Source organism: Triticum aestivum, chromosome 4D, assembly GCF_018294505.1.
Source record: "Triticum aestivum cultivar Chinese Spring chromosome 4D, IWGSC CS RefSeq v2.1, whole genome shotgun sequence".
NCBI lineage: Eukaryota > Viridiplantae > Streptophyta > Magnoliopsida > Poales > Poaceae > Triticum > Triticum aestivum.
This window is the reverse complement of record NC_057805.1, coordinates 288418570-288427015: the sequence shown is the minus strand read 5'-3', so window position 1 is coordinate 288427015 and position 8446 is coordinate 288418570.

Sequence of the window (8446 nt, the reverse complement as noted above, 5' to 3'; positions counted from 1 at the left end):
GCCCTTTTTCTTCTTTCCCGTATAGCCCAATAAGGCCCAATACGTATTCCCGTAACTCTCCGGTACTCCGAAAAATACCCGAATCACTCGGAACCTTTCCGAAGTCCGAATATAGTCGTCCAATATATCGATCTTTACGTCTCGACCATTTCGAGACTCCTCGTCATGTCCCCGATCTCATCCGGGACTCCGAACTCCTTCGGTACATCAACATACATAAACTCATAATAAAACTGTCATCGTAACCTTAAGCGTGCGGACCCTACGGGTTCGAGAACTATGTAGACACGACCGAGACACGTCTCCGGTCAATAACCAATAGCGGGACCTGGATGCCCATATTGGCTCCCACATATTCTACGAAGATCTTTATCGGTCAGACCGCATAACAACATACGTTGTTCCCTTTGTCATCAGTATGTTACTTGCCCGAGATTCGATCGTCGGTATCTCGATACCTAGTTCAATCTCGTACCGGCAAGTCTCTTTACTCGTTCCGTAACACATCATCCCGCAACTAACTTATTAGTCACAATGCTTGCAAGGCTTATAGTGATGTGCATTACCGAGTGGGCCCAGAGATACCTCTCCGACAATCGGAGTGACAAATCCTAATCTCGAAATACGCCAACCCAACAAGTACCTTTGGAGACACCTGTAGAGCACCTTTATAATCACCCATTTACGTTGTGACGTTTGGTAGCACACAAAGTGTTCCTCCGGTAAACGGGAGTTGCATAATCTCATAGTCAGAGGAACATGTATAAGTCATGAAGAAAGCAATAACAACATACTAAACGATCGGGTGCTAAGCTAACGGAATGGGTCAAGTCAATCACGTCATTCTCCTAATGAGGTGATCTCGTTAATCAAATGACAACTTATGTCTATGGCTAGGAAACATAACCATCTTTGATTAACGAGCTAGTCAAGTAGAGGCATACTAGTGACACTCTGTTTGTCTATGTATTCACACATGTATTATGTTTCCGGTTAATACAATTCTAGCAAGAATAATAAACATTTATCATGATATAAGGAAATAAATAATAACTTTATTATTGCCTCTAGGGCATATTTCCTTCAGTCTCCCACTTGCACTAGAGTCAATAATCTAGTTCACATCGCCATGTGATTTAACATGAATAGTTCACATCACCATGTGATTAACACCCATGGTTCACATCGTCATGTGACCATCACCCAAAGGGTTTACTAGAGTCAGTAATCTAGTTCACATCGCTATGTGATTAACACCCAAAGAGTACTAAGGTGTGATCATGTTTTGCTTGTGAGATAATTTTAGTCAACGGGTCTGTCACATTCAGATCCGTAAGTATTTTGCAAATTTCTATCTCTACAATGCTCTGCATGGAGCTACTCTAGCTAATTGCTCCCACTTTCAATATGTATCTAGACCGAGACTTAGAGTCATCTAGATTAGTGTCAAAACTTGCATCGACGTAACCTTTTACGACGAGCCTTTTGTCACTTCCATAATCGAGAAACATATCCTTATTCCAGTAAGGATAATTTTGACCGCTGTCCAGTGATCTACTCCTAGATCACTATTGTACTCCCTTGCCAAAATCAGTGTAGGGTATACAATAGATCTGGTACACAGCATGGCATATTTTATAGAACCTATGGCCAAGGCATAGGGAATGACTTTCATTCTCTTTCTATCTTTTGCCGTGGTCGGGCTTTGAGTCTTTACTCAATTTCACACCTTGTAACACAGGCAAGAACTCTTTTCTTTGACTGTTCTATTTTGAACTACTTCAAAATCTTGTTAAGGTATGTACTCATTGAAAAACTTATCAAGCGTCTTCATCTATCTCTATAGATCTTGATGCTCAATATGTAAGCAGCTTCACTGAGGTCTATCTTTGAAAAACTCCTTTCAAACACTCCTTTATGCTTTGCAGAATAATTCTACATTATTTCCGATCAACAATATGTCATTCACATATACTTATCAGAAATGCTGTAGTGCTCCCACTCACTTTCTTGTAAATACAGGCTTCACCGCAAGTCTGTATACAACTATATGCTTTGATCAACTTATCAAAGCGTATATTCCAACTCCGAGATGCTTGCACTAGTCCATTGATGGATCGCTGGAGCTTGCATATTTTGTTAGCACCTTTAGGATTGACAAAACCTTCTGGTTGTATCATATACAACTCTTCTTTAATAAATCCATCAATGAATGCAGTTTTGTTTATCCCTTTGCCAGATTTCATAAAATGCGGCAATTGCTAACATGATTCGGACAGACTTAAGCATAGATACGAGTGAGAAACTCTCATCGTAGTCAACATCTTGAACTTGTCGAAAACCTTTTGCGACAATTCTAGCTTTGTAGATAGTGATACTACTATCAGCGTCTGTCTTCCTCTTGACAATCCATTTATTCTCAATTGCTTGCCGATCATCGGGCAAGTCAACCAAAGTCCACACTTTGTTCTCATACATGGATCTCATCTCAGATTTCATGGCCTCAAGCCATTTTGCGGAATCTGGGCTCACCATCGCTTCTTCATAGTTCGTAGGTTCGTCATGGTCTAGTAACATAACCTCCAGAACAGGATTACCGTACCACTCTGGTGCGGATCTTACTCTGGTTTACCTACGAGGTTTGGTAGTAACTTGATCTGAAGTTACATGATCATCATCATTAACTTCCTCACTAATTGGTGTAGAAGTCACAGGAACAGATTTCTGTGATCCAATAAGGGAGCAGGTACAGTTACCTCATCAAGTTCTACTTTCCTCCCACTCACATCTTTCGAGAGAAACTCCTTCTCTAGAAAGGATCCATACTTAGCAACGAATGTCTTGCCTTCGGATCTGTGATAGAAGGTGTACCCAACTGTCTCCTTTGGGTATCCTATGAAGACACATTTCTCCGATTTGGGTTTGAGCTTATCAGGATGAAATTTTTTCACATAAGCATCGCAACCCCAAAATTTTAAGAAACGACAACTTTGGTTTCTTGCCAAACCACAGTTCATAAGGCGTCGTCTCAACGGATTTTGATGGTGCCCTATTTAACGTGAATGTAGCTGTCTCTAATGCATAACCCAAAACGATAGTGGCAAATTGGTAAGAGACATCATAGATTGCACTATATCCAATAAAGTACGGTTATGACGTTCGGACACACCATTACACTGTGGTGTTCCAGGTGGCGTGAGTAGTGAAACTATTTCACATTGTTTTAACTGAAGGCCAAACTCGTAACTCAAATATTTTACCTCTGCGATCATATCGTCGAAACTTTTATTTTCTTGTTACGATGATTCTCCACTTCACTCTGAAATTCTTTGAACTTTTCAAATGTTTCAGACTTTGTGTTTCATCAAGTAGATATACCCATATCTGCTCAAATCATCTGTGAAGGTCAGAAAATAATGATACCTGCTACGAGCCTCAATATTCATCAGACCACATGCATCTGTATGTATGATTTCCAACAAATCTGTTGCTCTCTCCATAGTTCCGGAGAACGGCGTTTTAGTCATCTTGCCCATGAGGCACGGTTCGCAAGCATCAAGTGATTCATAATCAAGTGATTCCAAAATCCCATCAGTATGGAGTTTCTTCATGCGCTTTACACCAATATGACCTAAACGGCAGTACCACAAATAAATTGCACTATCATTATTAACTTTGCATCTTTTGGCTTCAATATTATGAATATGTGTATCACTACGATCGAGATCCAACAAACCATTTTCGTTGGTGTGTATGACCATAAAGGTTTTATTCATGTAAACAGAACAACAATTGTTCTCTAACTTAAATGAATAACCGTATTGCAATAAACATGATCAGATCATATTCATGCTCAACGCAAACACCAAATAACACTTATTTAGTTTCAACACTAATCCCGAAAGTACAGGGAGTGTGCGATGATGATCATATCAATCTTGGAACTACTTCCAACACACATCGTCACCTCGCCTTTTACTAGTCTCTGTTTATTCTGCAACTCCCGTTTTCGAGTTACTACTCTTTAGCAACTGAACCAGTATCAATTACCGAGGGATTGCTATAAACACTAGTAAAGTACACATCAATAATCTGTATATCAAATATACCTTTGTTCACTTTGCCATCCTTCTTATCCACCAAATAGTTGGGGTAGTTCCGCTTTCAGTGACCAGTCCCTTTGCAGTAGAAGCACTTAGTCTCAGGCTTAGGACCAGACTTAGCCTTCTTCACTTGAGCAGCAACTTGCTTGCCGTTCTTTTTGAAGTTCCCCTTTTTCCCTTTGCCCTTTTCTTGAAACTAGCAGTCTCGTCAACCATCAACACTTGAAGTGGTCTCATCAACCATCAACACTTGATGTTTTTCTTGATTTCTACCTTCGTCGATTTCAGCATCACGAAGAGCTCGGGAATTACTTTCGTCATCCCTTGCATACCATAGTTCATCACGAGTTCTACTAACTTGGTGATGGTGACTAGAGAATTCTATCAATCACTATTTTATCTGGAAGATAAACTCCCACTTGATTCAAGCGATTGTAGTACCCAGACAATCTGAGCACATGCTCACTAGTTGAGCGATTCTCCTCCATCTTTTTGCTATAGAACTTGTTGGAGATTTCATATCTCTCAACTCGGGTATTTGCTTGAAATATTAACTTCAACTCCTGGAACATCTCATATGGTCCATGACGTTCAAAACGTCTTTGAAGTCCCGATTCTAAGCCGTTAAGCATGGTGCACTAAACTATCAAGTAGTCATCATATTGAGCTAGCCAAACGTTCATAACGTCTGCATCTGCTCCTGCAATAGGTCTGTCACCTAGCGGTGCATCAAGGACATAATTTTTCTGTGCAGCAATGAGGATAATCCTCAAATCACGGATCCAATCCGCATCTTTGCTACTAACATCTTTCAACATAATTTTTCTCTAGGAACAAAAAATAAACACAGGGAAGCAACAACGCGAGCTATTGATCTACAACATAATTTGCAAAATACTATCAGGACTAAGTTCATGATAAATTTAAGTTCAATTAATCATATTACTTAAGAACTACCACTTAGATAGACATCTCTCTAATCATCTAAGTGATTACGTGATCCAAAGCAACTAAACCATGTCCGATTAACATGTGAGATGGAGTAGTTTCAATGGTGAACATCACTATGTTGATCATATCTACTATATGATTCACGCTCGACCTTTCGGTCTCTGTGTTCCGAGGCCATATCTGTATATGCTAGGCTCGTCAAGTTTAACCTGAGTATTCCGCGTGTGCAACTGTTTTGCACCCGTTGTATTTGAACGTAGAGCCTATCACACCCGATTAACACGTGGTGTCTCAGCACGACGAACTTTTGCAATGGTGCATACTCAGGGAGAACACTTTTATCTTGAAATTTTAGTGAGAGATCATCTTATAATGCTACCGTCAATCAAAGCAAGATAAGATGCATAAAGGATTAACATCACATGCAATCAATATAAGTGATATGATATGGCCATCATCATCTTGTGCTTGTGATCTCCATCTCCGAAGCACCGTGCTTGTGATCTCCATCTCCGAAGCACCGTCATGATCACCATCGTCACCGGCGCGACACCTTGATCTCCATCGTAGCATCGTTGTCGTCTCGCCAACTTATTGCTTTTACGACTATCGCTACCGCTTAGTGATAAAGTAAAACTATTACATGGCGATTGCATCTCATACAATAAAGCGACAACCATATGGCTCCTGCCAGTTGCCGATAACTCGGTTACAAAACATGATCATCTCATACAACACATTATATCACATCATGTCTTGACCATATCACATCACAACATGCCCTGCAAAAACAAGTTAGACGTCCTCTACTTTGTTGTTGCAAGTTTTACGTGGCTGCTACGGGCTTAGCAAGAACCGTTCTTACCTACGCATCAAAACCACAACGATAGTTTGTCAAGTTGGTGCTGTTTTAACCTTCGCAAGGACCGGGCATAGCCACACTCGGTTCAACTAAAGTGAGAGAGACAGACACCCGCCAGTCACCTTTAAGCAACGAGTGCTCCGAACGGTGAAACCAGTCTCGCGTAAGCGTACACGTAATGTCGGTCCGGGCCGCTTCATCTCACAATACCGCTGAACCAAAGTATGACATGCTGGTAAGCAGTATGACTTATATCGCCCACAACTCACTTGTGTTCTACTCGTGCATAGCATCAACGCATAAAACCAGGCTCGGATGCCACTGTTGGGGAACGTAGTAATTTCAAAATTTTCCTACGCACACGCAAGATCATGGTGATGCATAGCAACGAGAGGGGAGAGTGTTGTCCACGTACCCTCGTAGACCGACAGCGGAAGCGTTATCACAACGCGGTTGATGTAGTCGTACGTCTTCACGATCCGACCGATCAAGTATCGAACGCACGGCACCTCCGAGTTCTACACACGTTCAGCTCGATGACGTCCCTCGAACTCCGATCCAGCCGAGTGTTGAGGGAGAGTTTCGTCAGCATGACGGCGTGGTGACAATGATGATGTTCTACCGACGCAGGGCTTCGCCTAAGCTCCGCAATGATATTATCGAGGTGTAATTTGGTGGAGGGGGGCACCGCACACGGCTAAAAGATCTCAAGGATCAATTGTTGTGTCTCTGGGGTCCCCCTGCCCCCGTATATAAAGGAGCAAGGGAGGAGGAGGCCGGCCCTAGGAGGGGGCGCACCAAGTGTGGAGTCCTACTAGGACTCCCTAGTCCTAGTAGGATTCCACCTCCCATATGGAATAGGAAAAGAGGAAGGGAAAAAGAGAAGGAAGGAAGGGGGCGCCCCCCTTCCCTAGTCCAATTCGGACCAGACCAAGGGGAGGGGTGCGGCCACCCTTGAGGCCCTTTTTCTTCTTTCCCGTATGGCCCAATAAGGCCCAATACGTATTCCCGTAACTCTCCGGTACTCCGAAAAATACCCGAATCACTCGGAACCTTTCCGAAGTCCGAATATAGTCGTCCAATATATCGATCTTTACGTCTCGACCATTTCGAGACTCCTCGTCATGTCCCCGATCTCATCCGGGACTCCGAACTCCTTCGGTACATCAACATACATAAACTCATAATAAAACTGTCATCGTAACCTTAAGCGTGCGGACCCTACGGGTTCGAGAACTATGTAGACACGACCGAGACACGTCTCCGGTCAATAACCAATAGCGGGACCTGGATGCCCATATTGGCTCCCACATATTCTACGAAGATCTTTATCGGTCAGACCGCATAACAACATACGTTGTTCCCTTTGTCATCAGTATGTTACTTGCCCGAGATTCGATCGTCGGTATCTCGATACCTAGTTCAATCTCGTTACCGGCAAGTCTCTTTACTCGTTCCGTAACACATCATCCCGCAACTAACTTATTAGTCACAATGCTTGCAAGGCTTATAGTGATGTGCATTACCGAGTGGGCCCAGAGATACCTCTCCGACAATCGGAGTGACAAATCCTAATCTTGAAATACGCCAACCCAACAAGTACCTTTGGAGACACCTGTAGAGCACCTTTATAATCACCCATTTACGTTGTGACGTTTGGTAGCACACAAAGTGTTCCTCCGGTAAACGGGAGTTGCATAATCTCATAGTCAGAGGAACATGTATAAGTCATGAAGAAAGCAATAGCAACATACTAAACAATCGGGTGCTAAGCTAACGGAATGGGTCAAGTCAATCACGTCATTCTCCTAATGAGGTGATCTCGTTAATCAAATGACAACTTATGTCTATGGCTAGGAAACATAACCATCTTTGATTAACGAGCTAGTCAAGTAGAGGCATACTAGTGACACTCTGTTTGTCTATGTATTCACACATGTATTATGTTTCCGGTTAATACAATTCTAGCATGAATAATAAACATTTATCAATGATATAAGGAAATAAATAATAACTTTATTATTGCCTCTAGGGCATATTTCCTTCACATCGGGCAGGTGATGCTGGACGGGTTTAAAGGTGAAGTACCTAGGCCGTGGCGGGTGCTTGGCATCTTGCCAGGCGGTGGGAATCAGGTTAGAAAAGTCAAGGGTGATGATGCTGCGCTGGCTGTCGGGGTCCGGTAGGGAGATCTAGAACCGTCGAGTAGGGTGTTTGTGGAGTGGCTCCGGTAGGGTGGACTACAGTGTGGGTGAAGCGGATCTGTGGCCGTGGACGAGGGCGTCGGTGAAGCTGCTCTGGTGGTTGGGTTAAGGATGGTGTCGACGATGCGGATCTGCGGCCGTGGACGGGGCGTCAGTAGCTGCTCCGGTAGGTTGGATGAGGGTGCGACGAAGCGGATCTGTGGCCGTGGACTTGTGAGTTGAGAATGGTATCGGCGAAGCTACTCTGGTAGGGTTGACGATGGTGTCGGCGAAGCAGCTCCGGTAGGGTTGAGGAAGGTGTCGGCGAAGAGGATCAGAGGCCGTCG